The sequence below is a fragment of the Ambystoma mexicanum genome, chromosome 4p (assembly GCF_040938575.1).
Source record: "Ambystoma mexicanum isolate Mex_15411 chromosome 4p, UKY_AmexF1_1, whole genome shotgun sequence".
NCBI lineage: Eukaryota > Metazoa > Chordata > Amphibia > Caudata > Ambystomatidae > Ambystoma > Ambystoma mexicanum.
The window spans coordinates 972,369,023-972,387,756 of NC_090927.1; positions in this window are offsets into that span (position 1 = coordinate 972,369,023).

The window sequence follows — 18,734 nt, forward strand, 5'->3', positions numbered from 1 at the left end:
CCCTCCACTCCCTCCATTCAATGCACTCCCTCCATTCCATGCACTCTCTCCGTTCCATGCACTCCATTCGTTCCATCTACTCCATCCGTTCCATCCACTCCCTCCGTTCCATCGACACCAACCGTTCCATGCGCTCCCTTTGTTCTTTGCGTTCCATCCGTTCCATCCGTTCCATCTGTTCCATCTGTTCCATCTGCTATATCCGTTCCATCTACTCTATCCGTTCCATCCACTCTATCCGTCCATCTACTCCATCTACTCCATCCGTTCCAATCTACTTTATCTGTTCCATTCACTCCATTTGTTTCATCCACTCTATCCGTTCCATCCACTTCATCCGTTCCATCCGCTCCATCTGTTCCATCTGCTTCATCTGTTCCGGCCGCTCCTTCCGTTCCGTCCACTCCATCCGTTCCGTCCACTCCATCCGTTGCATCCACTCCATCCGTTTCATCCACTCCATCTGTTTCCTCCACTCCATCGGTTCCCTTCACTCGATCTGTTCCCTCCACTCCATCTGTTCTATCCACTCCATCTGTTCTATCTACTCATCTGTTCTATCTACTTATCTGTTCTCTCCACTCAGTTTGTTCCATCCACCCTGTTCATTCCATCTGGTCTATCCGCTCATCCACTCCATCTGTTCTATCCACTTCACCTGTTCCATCTACTTCATCTACTCTATCTGTTCCATCTACTCCAATCCGCTCTGTTCGTTCCATCTGCTCTATCTGTTCTATCCATTCCAGCTTTTCATTCAACTCCATCAGTTCCATCTATTCCATCTGTTCCTTCCACTCTTTCTGTTCCATCCGCTCCTTCTGTTCTGTCCATTCCGTCTGTTCCATACACTCTACCTGTTCCATTCACTTCATCTATTCCATCTACTCCATCAGATCAATCCACTCCATCTGTTCCCTCCGCTCCATTTGTCTCACCAACTCCATATGTACTGTCTATTGTATTTGTTTCGTCCACTGCATCTGTTCGGTCCTTTTGATCTGTTCCATTGGTTAAAGCTACTAATTTTTCCATTCATTCAATCTGCTTTGTAGTCTCACCCGCTCAATCCACTCATCCGTTTTATCTGTTCGACCTCTACCATCCGTTAGGTCAGTTCCATCTATTCATTCGTTCTACCCACTCCATGCGTTCCACGCACTCCATCCGTTCTACCCACTCCATCCGTCCCACCCTCTCCATTCGTTCTAACCACTCTACGTGTTTAGTCTGTTCAATTCGCTCTGCCAGCTAGTGCGTTTACTCCGTTCCATCTGATTTGTCTGTTCTATCCACTTCATCCTTTGGTTTTGACAAGTAGACTTATTCCAGCTAGCTCTTCGGTCCATCCTTTGCATTCACTTTATCGTTCTGATTCATTCTGTGGGTTCGATCCGCTGTATCTGTTCTGTCAACTCCATCTGTTCCAACTACTGCCTCAGCTCAATCACCTTTTCCATGCATTTCATTACTGTATCCACTATATCTGTCTACTCCATCCTTTCCACGCGTTCGTTTGATCTACTTTTCTGTTTCGTTTATTTGCTCCATACTTTATATTTCAACGGTTTGTTACATTTCATCTATTCAGGATACTTCTTTTAAACCTTCTTCCTCCAATTCTATCGTATTCTTCTTTCGTTCTGTCCACTTCTCCCGTTCCCACCACTTCTTCTGTTCTGTTCACTTCTACCGTTCAGTTCACTTCTACCATTCCATTCACTTCTTCAATTCCATTCACTTGTTCCGTTCCACCCACTTGTTCCGTTCCAACCACTTGTTCCACTTCTACCGTTTCATCCGCTTCTACCGTTTCATCCGCTTCTTCCATTCCATTCACTTCTTCTGTTCCATTCACTTCTTCCACTCCATTCACTTCTTCCGTTCCATTCACTATGTCATAGCAGAAGCGGTAGGTCAAGGCGTAGATGAGGGGGAGAAGTCGCTATCAGATAGCATGTTACACAGGTAGTTTCTGAGAGGAGCACAAATGCCCTTGGGGCGGCAAGTCGCTGATGCAGTTAGTACATACTGTTCTTCACTTTCATTAACAAGTGTCAAGTCATGAAGAAAATCATCAATACGAGGTGCATTTCTGGCCTTCCAACATTTCAATATGCAAAGTCACATTGAATAAACGTCTGGTAGTTTCAGCCACCTTTTCGATGTCACCGAACAAATACTTCAAGGGGACAGTGATGCAGGGAGTGATGTAATCTTTTCAAGGATCTCTGCGACTGAGCCCCAGAACATAGATATCAAAGGACATGCCCAATACATATGGAAGGCACCCAAATTCGGTTCACCACATTTCAAACACTGCCCTGTGCAATCCGCAACAAACTTAGCCAGCTTGGCAGGGATGTAGTGGAGTTGGTTAAAAATCTTAAATTGTATCAATCGTAAACCAGAGTTCAAAGACACTGATTTGGTAAATTGGCAGTATCTAAGCCATTGGTGGATTTTAAACGACCAAATGAATATGTGTGGTAAGATGGGTGAAACTATTTGCTATAAAGAGTAAATAAGATTGAATCATAATGTGCAATGCACTGTTTAGACTGTTAGGGTTTAATGTTCAGAAGAGATGAATGAATTATTTTATGCACTGTCGATTGTTATGGCTAAGTAACTGGAGTTAATTGCAATTGATTGATGATGTAAAGTGTAAAGGTTCATTATAAACCAGACATACTTAATAAGAAAAATCCATTTGTATTTAAGCACTAATAACAATTTCCACAGGTTGTACCTGGTGGTAACTGCTCCGGTCTCTAGTAAATCAAATTCATCATGGAAAAACTGTGGAGTGAGTTAGGTATGATGCCCAGGAAGAATTAACTAGGGAGTTTCCCATCATAAAGGGGATCAGACGAGGGTGTGCTTTGGCCCGTATACTGTGTGATTTATTAACAACTTTGATCAGGTCTTCAGAGGGAGGGAGTTGATGCCCCCATGATATGGACCATTGAGGTCCCCCTTCTTTTGATCGCAGACGACGCAGGAACTTCTTTCTAAAATTAAAATGGTCTTATTAAATTGATGGATAGATTTCAGAGGTACTGCACACAGAAGGGTTTTGCAATCAACAGTTCAAAGAGCGAGCTGCTGGATACAGGGAAGACGCACTCCCTAAGGAACAATAGAGTCGTGGGTGGGTCTCCACTGGAAGTGATGGAGCACTACGACTTCTTTGGGGTGCGTTTCTCTTCCTCAGGTTCCTGGAAAGCTGATTCCATTAACAGCAAACTAGCATTGAAATGGGTTGAGGAGTATTGTGCGCACAATGGCCTTTGCCCGTGTGGCAAAGCACAGGAAACAATATCAAATTTCCTTTTTTTTTGTTTCATCACTATCGCTTGCAAAGGTGTGACATCTTACGGTCCGTCTTACATGAGCCAATATAACTCACCTAGAGGAGTCCTTAATCTATGCCCACTCTACCATAAATTCGGTGGTGGTTTTTATGATAGCCTGCTATATTTATTATTAATCATTTATACATGTTCCTTTGTTGCACAGTGCCTTGTATTAGCTAATCTTGTATAATACACAGAACTGCAAGGACTCTGAATTCAAATTACTGCACCTTTTAAAAAAAAATCTAGTATTTTAGTTTATATTAATGTTGTATGTGATCTTGTAGATTTCTTTTATAGTGTGGTTTTATAAACTTTTCTTAACTTGATTTTGTTTGAAATTGTGTAGTAAGTTAATGTTGAGCAATCAATTTGATTGGTTAAATGACTGAGGCCAGGGAGGGTCATTAATGAGGGTCTCTGACCCATTACCATCCGGTACAGCCAAAGGCATCGGGTTTTCTTGCTATTAGCACCCTGGTGTTGTGCCTTAGTGTGCCAATAGTAATTGGTATTAATAGAAGAACTTTGGCAACTGTATGGCGCCTTCACCTAATGCCCCCCGTGGAAATTAAATCTGAGGCTACGAGTTGAGCTCCTCTTTCTTTTCTATGGGTTAGCACGGGCGTGTGGAGAGGATGTTAGTTCCCTGAAGAGATGGGGCAGCCGCTGGAGAGCAGTGAGCAGCATAAGTCATAGGTCAGAGGTGGGGTGGGTGGAGAACTGCGGTGGTGGGCGGAGAGCGAGTCCGAGTTGAGGTAGGCTTTGAGGTGCATCGTCCTGGGATATGGTAGTGGGTGGGTCATAGAGCACAGGCTTCGCTTATTAGTTTCAACCCCTGATCCTCGCTTCCTGACTGACCATGTTCCACAGAGTGCTAATGATATTTCTAAGAATTGTCTGCATTGTGAGGACTTGCATACTTGAAGACGTGCAAGATGCATCCATTGATGGTACCCAATCTTAGTTCACTTAAATTATAAACCCAGTTTCTAATCATTTTAACTTAACTCCTCCCATCTATATTTGCCTATGAGATGTTACTAAAACTATATGTGAGATGGAGGTTGGCAAGGCACCTGGGGTTGATTATTTTCCTATATGCTTTCGTAATAAATACATTTATTATGCCCCCTTTCTTTTGCAATTGCTTTCTACTTTTATTTATTTTAAAGGCTCCTCTGTTACTTTATGCATGTGTGTGTGTGTGGGGGGGGGGTGTCCATGTCTATAGACAGGTCAGGGTATGGCCTCTTACAAGCAGCATTCTACAACCTTAGACCCAGTTTACAGCAATAGTTTAAGTGAGAAAAAAACAAGTGAATACATTGGGAGTTATTAGCCTGAAATGATAGAAAAGGTGTGACATAAGTGTGAGAATATGACCAATGATAAAAGCAGACAAACACAGGGAATGGGGGATCTGACTCTGAAATAAAACAATGCACAGAAGGTATACCACCTTTTGCAAATGGTTGAGTGCTGAATCTGGACATTTCCTGGAGAATTGGGCCCTACCTATGAGGGCATTGTTACTTGGAGCAAACATGCTTTCAAAGAGGGAGGGCCCAATGCAAGCCCATTCTAACGCAGCACCTTAAATCATATTTCAAAGGGAGTATAGAGATTCCCCAAATGCAATTAGTAAAGTCCCCTAGAATCATTGGCCTGCTAAGTACCCTGGAGTGGGAGGTATGGGGGAGGAGACTTCCACTGGGGGTGATTATTCCAAAAATAATATCTTGGTATTTTTGTGTGAAATTCAAGTGTTTTACCAGTATATTTAAAGCCAAGTGAGATTTGACTGCTTGTAGAAAACAAAGCATTTTCTGTGCTCAGAGCACTGAGACTGTTAAATTGATACATCAGAATCAAAATAGGGAAACGTAGTTTGTTGTTTGCTAGTGTCAGTTCATTCTTACTTTCCTTGAACTAAAGCTGAGAGAGATTACATTTAAATATGAAGAACATTTTCTGTGCTCCGAGCAGCGTGTAAAACAGGACTTCCCAGAACCAACAGTGCAAGTGATACTTAAATTGAATCCCACGGTATTCACAACCATAGTCTTACTCTTTAGACTGTGAATCTGTGACCTGGCTTCACAGTGTAAATAGAAAATTGCTTGATAATTTGTAGCCTGTAAAAGCTATAGGCATGTAAAGAGTGAATGGGAAAATGAAAGGGCGTTTACCCATTCTAATTCCATTCTCAAATAAAATCATACTCTCTTCTCTCTTGACTTTGCACAATAGGGGAAGGGCTCTGCACCTGTGAGCTCCTATTTCAAAGGGAAGTTTGAGGGGTCCTCATCCTTGTATTAGAAAATTATAAAACCATTTTCCTATACTGGATGGGTGAACCAATATTCTGTGCATTCTAAATTGATAGCAGAGGCTTGCAGAATTTGATACAACCCAGTGTAGTGTGCATTCAAATTGTATGAACATGTTAGAAACCCACAACCCACGTTCACACGAGGGGGCAAAGTGATGTTAATATGTGTACATAAATGTCATTTTTCTGGAAACCAGGGATGTCATTTGGGGGTTGCCAGATATTGAAACTGAGGCACCTGACAATCCTGTGCGAACCTTGGTTATGGGGGAGGGCTCAGATTTAAAAAATACATGATTTCTTCTTGAAGTCACTCTGACTTCAAAAAGAAATTATTTAATTTTGAAATCCGATCCTCCTCACACCCAGGAGAAATGGCATCCAATTAGTTTCTGACTGTGCATGTGGGGTTGGAAGGGCACTTTTCAAAGCAGCCCCACCAGCCTCACATGCACAAATCAGAAGGCTGGGGAGACGTGCAAAATCACGTCATAGAGGAGCGAGGCCTTGCCTTGCCGCGATCATTGTTTTGCGAGTCGAAACGAAATGCATGCTGACCATTCTATCACCCATATAAAAGATGCTGTTCGGCCCTGGAATTGACCTTTTGTAAGGCAGAGTGCAAGGTGAGTAAGGCAATGAGCCATTTGAACATCTATTTCAGTGGCTATGAATATCTTAGAGTCCCCATGGGATAAGGCAGGAGTGCACATGCATAGCAATCCTCCTCAGAGGTTCTCCTACCCACTTCTTTCATGTGCTGGTACCACATGTGTTCCCTGCTGTACTGTTGAAATAATTATTTAATTCATAATCATCTTCCCTTGTACTTCTCTTAGTTCTCTTTCTTTGTCTCTCTCAGACTCTAAATCTGGCATTCAGTGAGGATATCTATGAGAGTCCTTCCTGCATAAGAATTTCTAGGACTATTGCTGCAAGGCTAGGTGTCTCCACATAAGCAACTGGAGTGGTGACAATTAAATACGGCCTTGACTGTCTCACAATGTCTAGTTCTGCCAAGGTAACTGGAGTGGGAAGAATCAAAGGGACCACTGCTATCTTGCGACCAATGAAATACACAGTATGAATGAGCAGAATCAGAAAAACAGTGATAAACGTAGAACAGGCATATATTATACACCAATGCATGGGGCTCCACCATCGAAGCCTCTCCACTCGTCATTGACCTTGCTCACTTTCTGGACCTGCAAAATCCTCTATGGAAAACATGTTTGCCTGTGATTACTTTTTAAGGAAGGAAAAACTTGTTTTATTCAGGAAAACTCGTCAAATGCTATGTTAGTTGTCGGATCTGTTCAACGATTTCTGCCAATAACTGGCTGATTGCTGGACAGTTTATAGGATCTCGCATGAACACAAAATTGTTGGTGTCCCACCAAACAGGGTAAGGATGAACTTGAAGCAAATAATAAAAGAACAGAGCAAGTAGCTTGTGGGCATCGTCATTAGACAGGACCATCTGTACCTCCAGTAAGATGCTCAGGTTATAATCTGATCTGCTCCATTATTGCTGCCAATAGTCATCTAATTGCCAAGTCATTTTTAGGATCCTGGAAAAAAGCATGTATGTCAGTGCTCCTCCCAACAAGAGCAAGGAAAGCTTTGAATATAAATATGAAGACAGCAAGAAGTAGTCTGTTTATATCAACATCGGTAAGAACCATAGGCACCTCCAAAGAGAACTTCAGTGAGAAATGAGTCAGGGAACTGTTCCCTCTTCAAGTTGGCGAACGCATAATCCAAGTCTGGCATATTTTGCTTACTTCTGCACTCCACAGTCCAATGTCAGCAAAGCTCCTGTGGCTCAAGAACAAAATAGCTTTTTCACTCCTTACTTAGTCGCTGCAAAGAGTGTTTCAGGGGGGGGCACAGACCAAATGCATTCTTTTATATGTCTACTGGACAGTGTCTGTGTCCTTCTTCCTCGTCATCGATCGCACATGCTGAACTTCTTCTCCTTGACTTTCTTCCGTATGGGTTGGAGGTGCTGCAGCCTCTCCAGTGTAGACTTTTACATCACCTTGGTGTATCCAGGCTCGTCTTCCCAAGACTTTAACTGCTGACGGAGTAATGTCATTCACTACGAAAGGGCAGCTAAACTGGGGCTTGTGCCATTTTCATGTAAACTTTCTGATCAGTACCTTATCTCCAGGAAAAAGTCTATGTACAGATAATTTTTTAACTTTGATTGTTGTATGGTCTTCATCTATGCTCTGAGTCCGACACCCCATCCGCTTGACTTGATCTGAAATGACAGAGATACTAGCCGTCATACATGTTAAGTACGCACATGGCTCATCACCTAACAATTCTGCAGTTGTCTGGACATCCCTTCTAGTCCTCGATGGAGGAGTTACAGGCATTCTCATTCACCTCCCTGTAACTAGTTCATGGGGTGTGAGGTGGTGAGATGGTCAGAGCCAGGCTGATTTCTTAATGCATATAATGCAAGGGGCAGGCAGTGCAGCCACCCCTTTTTTAGTGTAAGTTTCAACTTCTCTCCTTGAGCAGACCATTGAATCTCTCACATATCCTGTTCCATTGCAGGTGATAAGCAGGAGAAAACTTGTGTTTTCTACCCCAAGCTATATGCTAATTTGCTCGAACACCACATTCACAAAATGGGGGCCGTTATCTGATCTCATCACCTCACATATTCCCCATCTAGGAAATACTTCTCTGACAAACTTTTTTTCAGCGCAAGTGGTGTCAGGGTGTGAATGGACCAGCCTCGATCCACTTAGAGAAGGGGCACACCACCACTATCATATACCTGTATGCATTACAGACCTGCAGCATGTCAACATAGTCAATACGTAAATGCTGAAAAGGACTATTTGGTCGAGGGATTACTCCTCTGACTGTTCACAGCGTGTGTCCAGCAGTAAACATTTGACATATGATGCAATTTACTAAATAAAAAGCAACGTGTTCTAACAGGTTTGGTACAAACCAGTCCTCCGCAATGGTTGCTGCAAGGCTCTCCCTAGTAACATGTGCAGGGTAGTGTAGCTTTTCCAAATCCACCCTTAATAAGGCTACAGGCATCACTGGTTTACCAGTGCTGTCTTGTCACCACAGTGCCTCGGAAGGGGATAAAGAACACCCCCTCCGTGTCCACAGGTCTTTCTCCTCCTGTGGGGCTTCACCCTGAACTTCCATCAATTGTGTTTTCGATAAGTGATTAAAGCTCTCATTCACAATCATCATCAACAATTTTCTCTTGCACATCAGCCCTATCAAAACTCATTATGTCAGGTGAATATGCAACCCTTTTTGCCTCTTCGTCTGCGGCTTGGTTTCCGCATTAAATAAAGTCTGTTCTCTTGGTGTGCTCAATGCACTTAACTATTGCAATTGCTACTGGGAGTTGTAGTGCCTTAATGAGCCTGTCCAATAAAGCAGCGTGTTGCAGCGGAGTGCCGTCTGCACGGAGGTAGCCCCTCCTTTTCCACATGCTAGTCCTGTGTGCACGGTCGACGTCACGTAGGCGGAGTCACTGTACACTGTTACTTCCTGGTCTGCGTGTTTCTCAAGCGCGACAATCAGTGCCACTAATTCTGCGGCCTGTGCTGAGAAGTGAGATCTTGCACTTGACATTACTTCAAATTCCCTGTTAGCCCTGTGTTTTACCACAGCGGCACCTGAATGCCTTTATCCATCAGTTTGATCGATTTTCAAAGAACCATCAATAAAGAGAATCTCCCGTGCTGCTAGAGCATTATCGTTGACTCTTGGGATGTCGTCATAGAATTCCTCATAATTTGAACAATCATGCACTAGTTCATCCTCTGCCAGTGGTTCAGCTACAAACGTGGCAGGCCTCACCATTTTACACCTGACTATTTTCATCACTGGGTACGATATCACCACCTCATAAGCAGAAGCTCTTTGAGACGTCAGTGTACCCTTAGGTTTTTCCAAAGCAGCGAACAAAGCATGCTCGACTAATAATGCCATGGAACACCCCATTACTATGGTTGCAGACTTCTCAATAGCAAACGCGGTGGCTGCCAGTGATTGTTTGCAAGGGAAGTGACCCCTCATTACTGGGTCCAAAATCCCACTGTAATATGCCAAAGGCTTATACCCCAATGTAGTTCTCTGCGTGAGTACTGCTGTCATGACTGTTCCATTTGTGTGCGAAAATAATAATTGGGAATCCCCAAAACTGGCGCTGTGCATATTGCCTTTTTCAGTTCATCAAACCCCTCCTCCATTTCTTCAGTCCATTCAATTTTTTCCTGATTCACCTGTGCCTTTTTCAGGGCCTGCAACAATGGCCTTGTATATGAACTATAATCAAATACCCATTCTCTGACATAATCACACAGTCCTAAAAACTGTTGCACTTGCTTTATCGTGTGCAGTTTTACTGTTTTAAAGATTGCCTCAGCTCTTTCAGGCATAACCTTCTTTCCTTCATGTGAGATTAACTGACCGATGTACAACACCTCTTCTTGGCAATACTGCAATTTCTCTTTGTCCACTTTATTTCCTTTCTCTGCTAGAATAATCATTAACTGAATCGAATCTCGTCTGCACTCCTCTTCTGACATGCTGCACACTAAAAAACCATCTAAGTATTGCAGCACGACACTTGGCAAATCAATATTGCTTAGGTCCATTTGCAGGACCCTATTGAAAATCGATGGAGACTCGCAAAACCCCTACGGCAAACGTGTACTTTTCAGCTTAGTCTGACGAAATGTAAATGACATAAGATCTTGGGAATCTTTATGCAATGGGATTGAGAAAAACACATTTTTTCAAGTCAATCACCATAAAATATCACGCCTCAACCGGGATATTACATAGGATCGTCGCCAAATTTGGAACTGGAGGAAATTCTGCCTCTACAATCTGGTTAATCGGCCTCATGTCCCAAATTAAACGTCACAACCCCCTTTTGTGTTTGTGATTAGGGTACACTGCGGTATTGCATGGTGACTCTGACCTCACTAAGATGCCTTGATCCATCATGGCTGATATAGTCTTAAAAAGTCCCTCATCTGCCTCTCGAGACATACGGTACTGTCTTGCTCGAGGCAAAATTGCTACTGGCTTCAGCTTGATCTTGACTTCACCCACCCCTTTTAACAGGCCTACGTCATAGGGGCCCGTAGTCCATAGAGAGGTGAGAACTTTTTCCATATCCTCATCAAAAAATGCAGGGGCGTTGCCGCACGATCATCATCTTCTGTGGGATCTTTCGACTCTCTGTCCTGATCCAATATGTAATGCTCATCTCAAACACTACTTCGTCATCTCATGAGTCGTCTCTAAACATATCCTCATCAGTGACGTCAGTCAATCTATATCCTTCCCCAATAGCAATCACTATTTGCCATGGTCTACCGTCATCATCAAATCCTTCAAGCATAGCCAACTCCCCTCACACTACAGCTGCCTGTAACTCAAAGAAGAAACCTGTACCCCCTCTTCATCCATGGGAATCTGTGGCCTGAACAGGAATTCATCAGGTATTCTCATAACCTTGCTCACTAAACCGGGTAGCCATGTTAACGACTTAGTGAAAGACTTCTGGTTCTAACGGAACTCCTTGCATGGCTATTTGTCCTGTAAATGTCAAACAAATTCACCCTTGTTTAAATAATGTATTCCTGGCGTTGAACACACTATGCCTTCATCAGTGAGGGAGATTGTCATATTTAGCTTTTTCATCAAATCTCAGCCCAGTATATTAACTGGTGTCTGTCTTGAACACAACAAGGCAACAGACATATCACACTCTCATATAGAAACTGGCAATTTCTCAATAAAAGGAACTCTACTTGTAGCTCCTGAGAACCCTTGAGCATTCATGGCATTACCCAACAATGAACATTTTCCCTCTTGTATACATGAGCGAGTCGATCAAGTGTCTACTAAAAAAAGAAAAGGATTTACCTCATATCGTGACATCAACCCTTGGTTCCTCTTGAGGATTAGGCATCACAGATAGTACTGAACACATCAAGTCGCCCAGTGAGCTGTCCTATTGTGGGTACATACTTATTCCCGTAGCTGTGAAAGGATTCCCTCCAGTGACATCCCCTACTCTAGGAGTCAATACCTGTCCTGTGTTTGCGCTCTGCTCTATCTGCATGGGTGCGTGCTGTGACTGCCCTTGAAGTGGATTCAATGGTGCTTGCTGTGGTTGCAAAGCCTGCTGTGCTGGTGATACCTGTGTTTGATATACTGTCTGGTCTTGAGCAAACCTGTCCCTGCTTTGTGGGCTATATGCTGGAGGATAAGCTGTTCTCCCCCCTCTTGAGAATTGCCCATTTTGCACATACCCTTGGCTCCCACATGTTCACGCGATGTGCCCTGTCATGCCACATGTCCAACATACAGGAGGGAATCTTCTAAGCTGCCCCTCCTGCATGCCTTGATTACCACCTTGGTTATTCTGAAAACTTATTGATTACTCTGAAAATTCACCTAATTATTCTGAAAGCCTCCTCTTCTGCAGCGGCCTCCCTTGCCTCTCGGCATAAATCTGTTCCCTCCTTGATCCGACTGCCATTGGTTATTCACCTGCGGCAGGCCTGCTGCCTGTTGTGATCCTGTCTCTTCTCCAATAGTCAGCATCGCCCCTTCTATAGCATACTTTGACAGTTTTTTCTGCACTAACTTAGATTCTTCGAGCTTCCTAGCATCCTCTCTCTTTTGATTTTCCTCTTGTAGCAATCGGCAATGATGCGCAATGGTCAACTGTATTTCTGCCAATGGTTTTGCCTCCATGCCCAGCAGCTTCTTTAGTTGTCTCTGCACCTGGTCTGGCAACCCCTGGCATAGTATGTGATAGACTACAGGTATAGATTTTCCCCACGGCTCTCGTGTTTCCAAAGACCACTGCTCTTGAATATTTTGAATGTAAGCAAGCGGATATTCCCCTTCTTGCATCTTACATGCAATTATAGCTCTGATATCCAACATATCAGGATATTGTACTCTAAGCGCTTTCCAGACTGCCACTCTGCAATTATTAAATGGCGTGCCATCATGCGCTGTGTTCTGTGCTGTGACACTTGCATACCCTCCTCTTGTCCAAATGTCATTAGACCTCTCCCCAAGGATGGCTGCTAGAAGACTCATAATATCCCCTGTAGCGAACTTGTTTCTCCTGTCAATTTTTCTCATTCATAGATCCATTTTCCGGCGCCTGAAGTCAAACTCAGGAGCTTACAACTTAGGATATACTTGTCCATCTGGGGCCACGGGATATACTGTGGTTTGGCCACTCCTTTTTCTAGAAAGGGAAACTGCAAAATCTCAAAATCACAATCGGCTTCAATTGTCTGCCTATCTATCCATAGTAGGGACAATAGTTCCCAACTGCCTTCTTCCTGGCAATGACCTTAGTCTGCTCACCTATGGTGGCAATTCCACCCTCACACTGTGGGATCACCCTTTAGGTCAATCTGGCTGTGCCATAAACTCTGGCGTCCTCGGTTTAGGTAGGTCCAGATCTGACCACCTCACCTCTTTGTCTGTTTGAAAACATCCGTCGGAACCGCATGCACCAGCTACCTCCTCCCACGGAAGATTTTCCTATCTTCGTCTGACATGTCTTGTACCCAACTCATATGGCTATCCTCCTCTGTTTAGAGTCAGCCTGTCCAAAGACAAAGCTCTATGTTCAAAACTAAACAAGCTTCCCTCCTTACCTCGTGACTGGGAAATCTCAAATCGATCATCTTTCCGTTTATTTTTCAATTCACCTTTTGTCCTCATCTCTTGACAAACTTTGTCAATTTTATCTTCTATATCTCCTATCTCAAAATCCTCCTCTAGGTTTACCCTGGAGGGCCCTGGCATTGGTTCTTGTGATGGGAATAACTCCCTTATGTCCTCCCATGCTACTATTGGATTTGGTTCCATTGGCTCAATCCCAATGCGACCAATCTTGTGTGCTCTCTGTCTACTTTTTTGTTCCATCTCCTCATCAAATGCTGTTCGGTTCTTTGCTCCGTCTCTAACCCTCTCTTCCTCCTGTCTGTTTGCTTCTCTCCTCTCATTTGCCCTACGCACCTTTTTGTCTCTACGTCTTTGCATTCTTTTCTCTCTCAATTTCTGTTCTTCCTCTTCTTCTCTCTCCTTTTCTAGCCTGTCTTGTTCTTCAATAGCTCTCTGCATGTTGTTACATTTTATTTGCTCTTCCGCTCTTTCTTCCTTTCTTAACTGCTCTTCCTGCTACATTTGCTCTCTCCTTAATCTGCTCTTCTTTTTAGACTCATCCCATTTTAATCATTTCTCTCGTTTGCTGTCCTTTTTATCTTGCTTGTCTTGATCCTTCGCTTGCTGTACTTCCTGAATGCTCTTCTCATCGAGTTTGAGTAATGTCTGACCACCCATCCATTCATTTTGTATGAGCGCTATCTCGTCAGCTTTGTCTTTTTCTCCTTTCCATCTCTTTATTTCTCATGATATATCTCGAGTCATATTTGATTGTTCACTTCTCTCTTTGTCCCGTGGGACGTTAGAGATTACATCCTTTTCTGGAGTTTTTTCTGGACTCTCGTCACTACCATATGCAGGCGGCTCATTTTGTCTTTCGTACTATCGCCATCTACTTCATTCAGGTGCGGTAGGGGGAGCAGAAGGCTCGACACCACGCTCTTTACACTGGTTAAGCTTCCAGTCTTCAGGAGGCGGGTCTTCCTGTTCCTCCTGGTACATCTTCCAAAGCTCTAAGGTAGCTAACCTTTTTTCTAACTTCTTTCCTGTGTACGCTGCATGCAGGTATGTGGTCATGTGTTGCAAAACTGCTTTTGCCAGTGATCCCCCTTGTGGCCATGGCATGAACATCTTATCTGCCGTGCCCTTAACCCATTCTGCGCTATATTGTTTAAGCTTGGGTGCGTGTTTTGGCAGCTGTTTGCACAGGTGCATGAGCGGAGTAACATCTTCCATCATGACAAGTCACAATCGAATGTCAGTACTTACCGTTGCTTTACACAGAAAAATAACGCAATATGAGCATGCACCAATCGTCGCAGCTCCAATCCTCTATGTCTCACTTTACTTCAGTCTACCTATTCAATCAATACCTTTAACAACTAAATAAAGAAATAATCTATTCTTTGGCCTTTCACCACAATCTATTAGTTGTCGCTCTTCGACATTTTCATCATATCCTTAACACCTATAACACATACAATAAACAATATATTTATAAATATACAAACAAACTGGCCGGCCCACGTATACTTCCGCCAACACTCCTCGTGGCTACTCTCGTCCCTAATAATGACTCCAATCAGAGTGTGAATTGTTTTCTATAACAGATCTATCTGTTTGTCTCCTATGTATCGGTTCAGATTTTAAAACAACTCCTTATAGACGTCCTTGATGTAGGATTCTGGGTTTATCTTTATGGATCGCTCCTCGTCCACAACTAAATACTTCTACTCAACGCTCTTCATCATTAACTCAAATATCCCTCCAACCCTCTGTTACTTACTCCCCATGATCACTTTCCCCATTTAGCACACAATAATTTTTGCTACCTCTCTCAATCTACTCACCATTCGCTTTTCAGCTCCTGACCTCGCGATTGTCTCCTCCTCAACTGGCCACCTTAGCCTTCGGTATGCTCAGCTGCCTGTAGAAACCGAGAGGGGAATTCCATGAAAGAGGGACCCATCCCAACTGCTTCGTTTTTCTTGCAAGATTTTGTTGCGGCTGCTATCCACAGGAAGTCTTGCTGTCTTCCAGCTAAATGGCAGAGGACATCTGATATTTCCAAGATCCTTAAAAGCCTACTGGGTTGACGGATCTCGAACCATCATCTCTCTGCTACCACGTAAACCCATAGATCTAGGGCCCTTTAAGATGAGCTAGCAATACTTTGATATTGGAATGCAGAACCTACTCAAACATCAATGATCAAACCGACTCATGAAGTTGGCAAAACTTGGTCTGTTTTATTTTCAATTGTCTAAAACAGGGAGTGACAATGGACATCAACAGATTTTTGCTCGATTTCTCTCAGCGCATATCATAAAAAACACAACTTTTCTAGTCAAAACTCATCATAAGTGACATCACACTACGTGGCAAACTACAAACACCTACTTGGGGATGTGATAGGGTTACAGGGAACATCTAAGTATGCGTTCCATAAAAACAGGGGTTGTGATTGGGCTTCTTCTGTCAGGTGGGCAACTAAGCCCAAGTGCACGTAATTTTTCGTGTCACACTAATACTCGACAAGTTATTGGTTATACAAACTATAGGGCTCTTTGATACATTGCCCTCCATCATTGGTTTGGCACCTTTGTACCCTTCTGCAATATTCTCCATGCTAGCAGCACGCAGGCTAACATACCAGGTGCAAGGAGGGTTGGCGTGATCATGCCTCCCCACCAATCAGCCCAACATATATCAGCACTCTTGCAGTCTGCCAGACAATTAAGGCTTTGAACTTGGCCTTGTAGAGGCTCTATGTGCCTGGGAAATAAAGGGAGCATCTTCTTAGTTTCGGTGTAACTCGACCCAATGTCTATTTTAATCTGACCATGTGATTGGGAGACCGCATTTACAATCCTTTTGCAGCATTTAATTCTATTAAATGATGAACTCTTGACGCCTTCAGTTTTTTTCCATTTCACTTCAAACATAAGTTTGTTTCTTTCTCACGTTCATGTAACTACTGGATGGACACCCAGTCTCACGGTGGCCTCGTCTTCTTGGTGCTGGGCCAGCCAAGCCTTTCTTGAATTCTCCATTGTATTTAGTTAATTTCCAACTGCGCCACACTGAAAAACCCTTTCCAATCACAGGGTTTCAAGCCTTGCTTAAAATGCACTGTATTTGTATTTTGTATTTATTTTATTTATAGAGCGCACCAGGCCCGAGGGCATCCGGGCGCGTATTTAGTTACAACATGATAGGCAGACGTGGCAATACAATTACAGTTTAAATTACGGTTTAAAATTACAGTAACCTTTGTAAACATATATACATAATGCAGTTACAGGTGAGCAGGAGGACATAGCCTATGTACAAGAGGTGAGGGCAGGTAGCTAGCGCATGGGAGGTGGTTGGCAAATAGGTGATGGGTCTTGGGCGGTTAGCCAGGCTTTAGCCATCTTTTTGAAACTGTGGAAGGACGGTTCAAATCTTAGCACGTTGGGAAGCGAGTTCCAGAGTTTCGCCGCCATTACTGGGAAGCTGGCTCCACCAGATCTTTGAAGGTTGAAGCGTGGTATAGAGAGGCAGTTAGTCTGAGCAGTTCTGCGAGGTCTGTTAGTGTTGTGGAGGGCGAATCTGTTGGCTAAGTAGAAGGGTGCTTGGTTGGATAAGCATTTATGAGTGAGAGCAAGTGTTTTCAGTGTAATTCATTGAGGGACAGAGAGCCAGTGCAAGTTGCGTCTGGTGTCTCAGATGTGTTGGTTCCTACGGATGTTGAGAGCGGCTCTAATAGCATTGTTTTGGATGATTTGTAATTTGTTTAAGTTACATCTGTTGGTGCCCAAATAGACGGCATTACAATAGTCAATTTTTGACAGCACAAGAGTTCTGGCAAGTATGACAAAGTTGGCTGGTGATAGGAAAGGGCGGCTGGCTGTGATAAGGTTGCAGGTGTATGCCGCTGCAGAGGAAACTGCATTTGTTTGTCTGGCCAAGGATAAAGTAAAGTCGAGGTAGATCCCTAACGTTTTAGTGTCCTTAGAGGCCTTGATAGTGTTACCATCAATGATGAAGGAATTGAACTCGGGGGCCAGTTTGGATAGTTTTTGAGGAGAGCCGAGAATGAGGAGCTCTATCTTCTCGTCATTTAGACAGAGTCCGTGTTGCGCCATCCAGGCTTGGATGACTAGGTAGATGGCATTCACAGAGAGAGAGTCTGCGACATGGTCTCCAGAGATTGGGATGAGTATCTGGGTGTCGTCAGCATAATTAGTATATGTGACACCCAGATAGTCCAAAATATCAAACAGAGGTTTTGTGAACACGTTGTACAACGTGGGAGAGACACAAGAACCTTGTGGTACCCCGCAGGTGATGGGTGCCGGCGATGCTGCTGCTGGTGGAGAGAAGACACGCATCAATCTATTGTCCAAGAATGAACTGATCCAGGCTGTGGCTTTATCAGAAAAATGGGCGGCTAGTTTAAGGTGCCGACACAGAATTTGATGATTGACGAGATCAAAAGCCGCATAGAGATTGAGAAGAAGTAGTAGGGCAAGTTTACCCTGGTCTCTTAAATCTTCGATCTGTGTTTTGAGGTCGATAAGGGCAGTTTCAGTTCCGTGGCGCGGCCGGAACCCAGATTGCCTTAGACCCAGGGGTTTAGTGGATTCAAGATAGTCTTAGATCTGTAGGTATGCAGCTCCGTCAAGGATTTTTAGTAGGAATGGCACCGTGGTGTTGGGCCTGTATTTTGTAGGTATATTGGCATCCAAAGTTTTTTTTATTTTTTAGAAGCGGGATAACACAGGCGTCCTTCAAATTGTCCGGCACAGTCCCCGTGCTGAAGGAGGAATTGATGAGAGTAGTGATGAATGGAGCTAGCTCTTGGGCCGCTTCCTTGATGATGGGCGCTGGGCAGAGGTCCCCTTGGCAGTTAGAAGGTTTAAGGCTATTGATAATATTTTCCACTTCAGTGATAGATAGGCGTGAGAAGCTGAACCGAGTCAATGAATCTGAGATAGAGTTGTTTATAGTGGAGAGAGAGTTGGGTTGCAAGTTGGATTGTAGACTAGTCTGTTTATCGTTAATTTTGCCTTTGAGAGTGGCTATCTTACCAAGGAGAGCATTTTGGATATTAGTGCACCAGGTACTATCTTTGATGGAAGTGTCAGGTGCAGTGACAGGGGTTTCCAGTTCTTTCAAGATTCTGAAGAGTTCTTTAGTATTGGATTTAGCTTGCTCAATGAGTTTGTTGTAATAGTCTTTTTTCGCCTGGAGTATAGCTTCCTTATAATTTTATGTAGCTTGAGTGATGCTAGATTTATTAACTTCTGTATGATTACTCTTTCAGTGCGATTCAGCTATTCGTTTTTCTT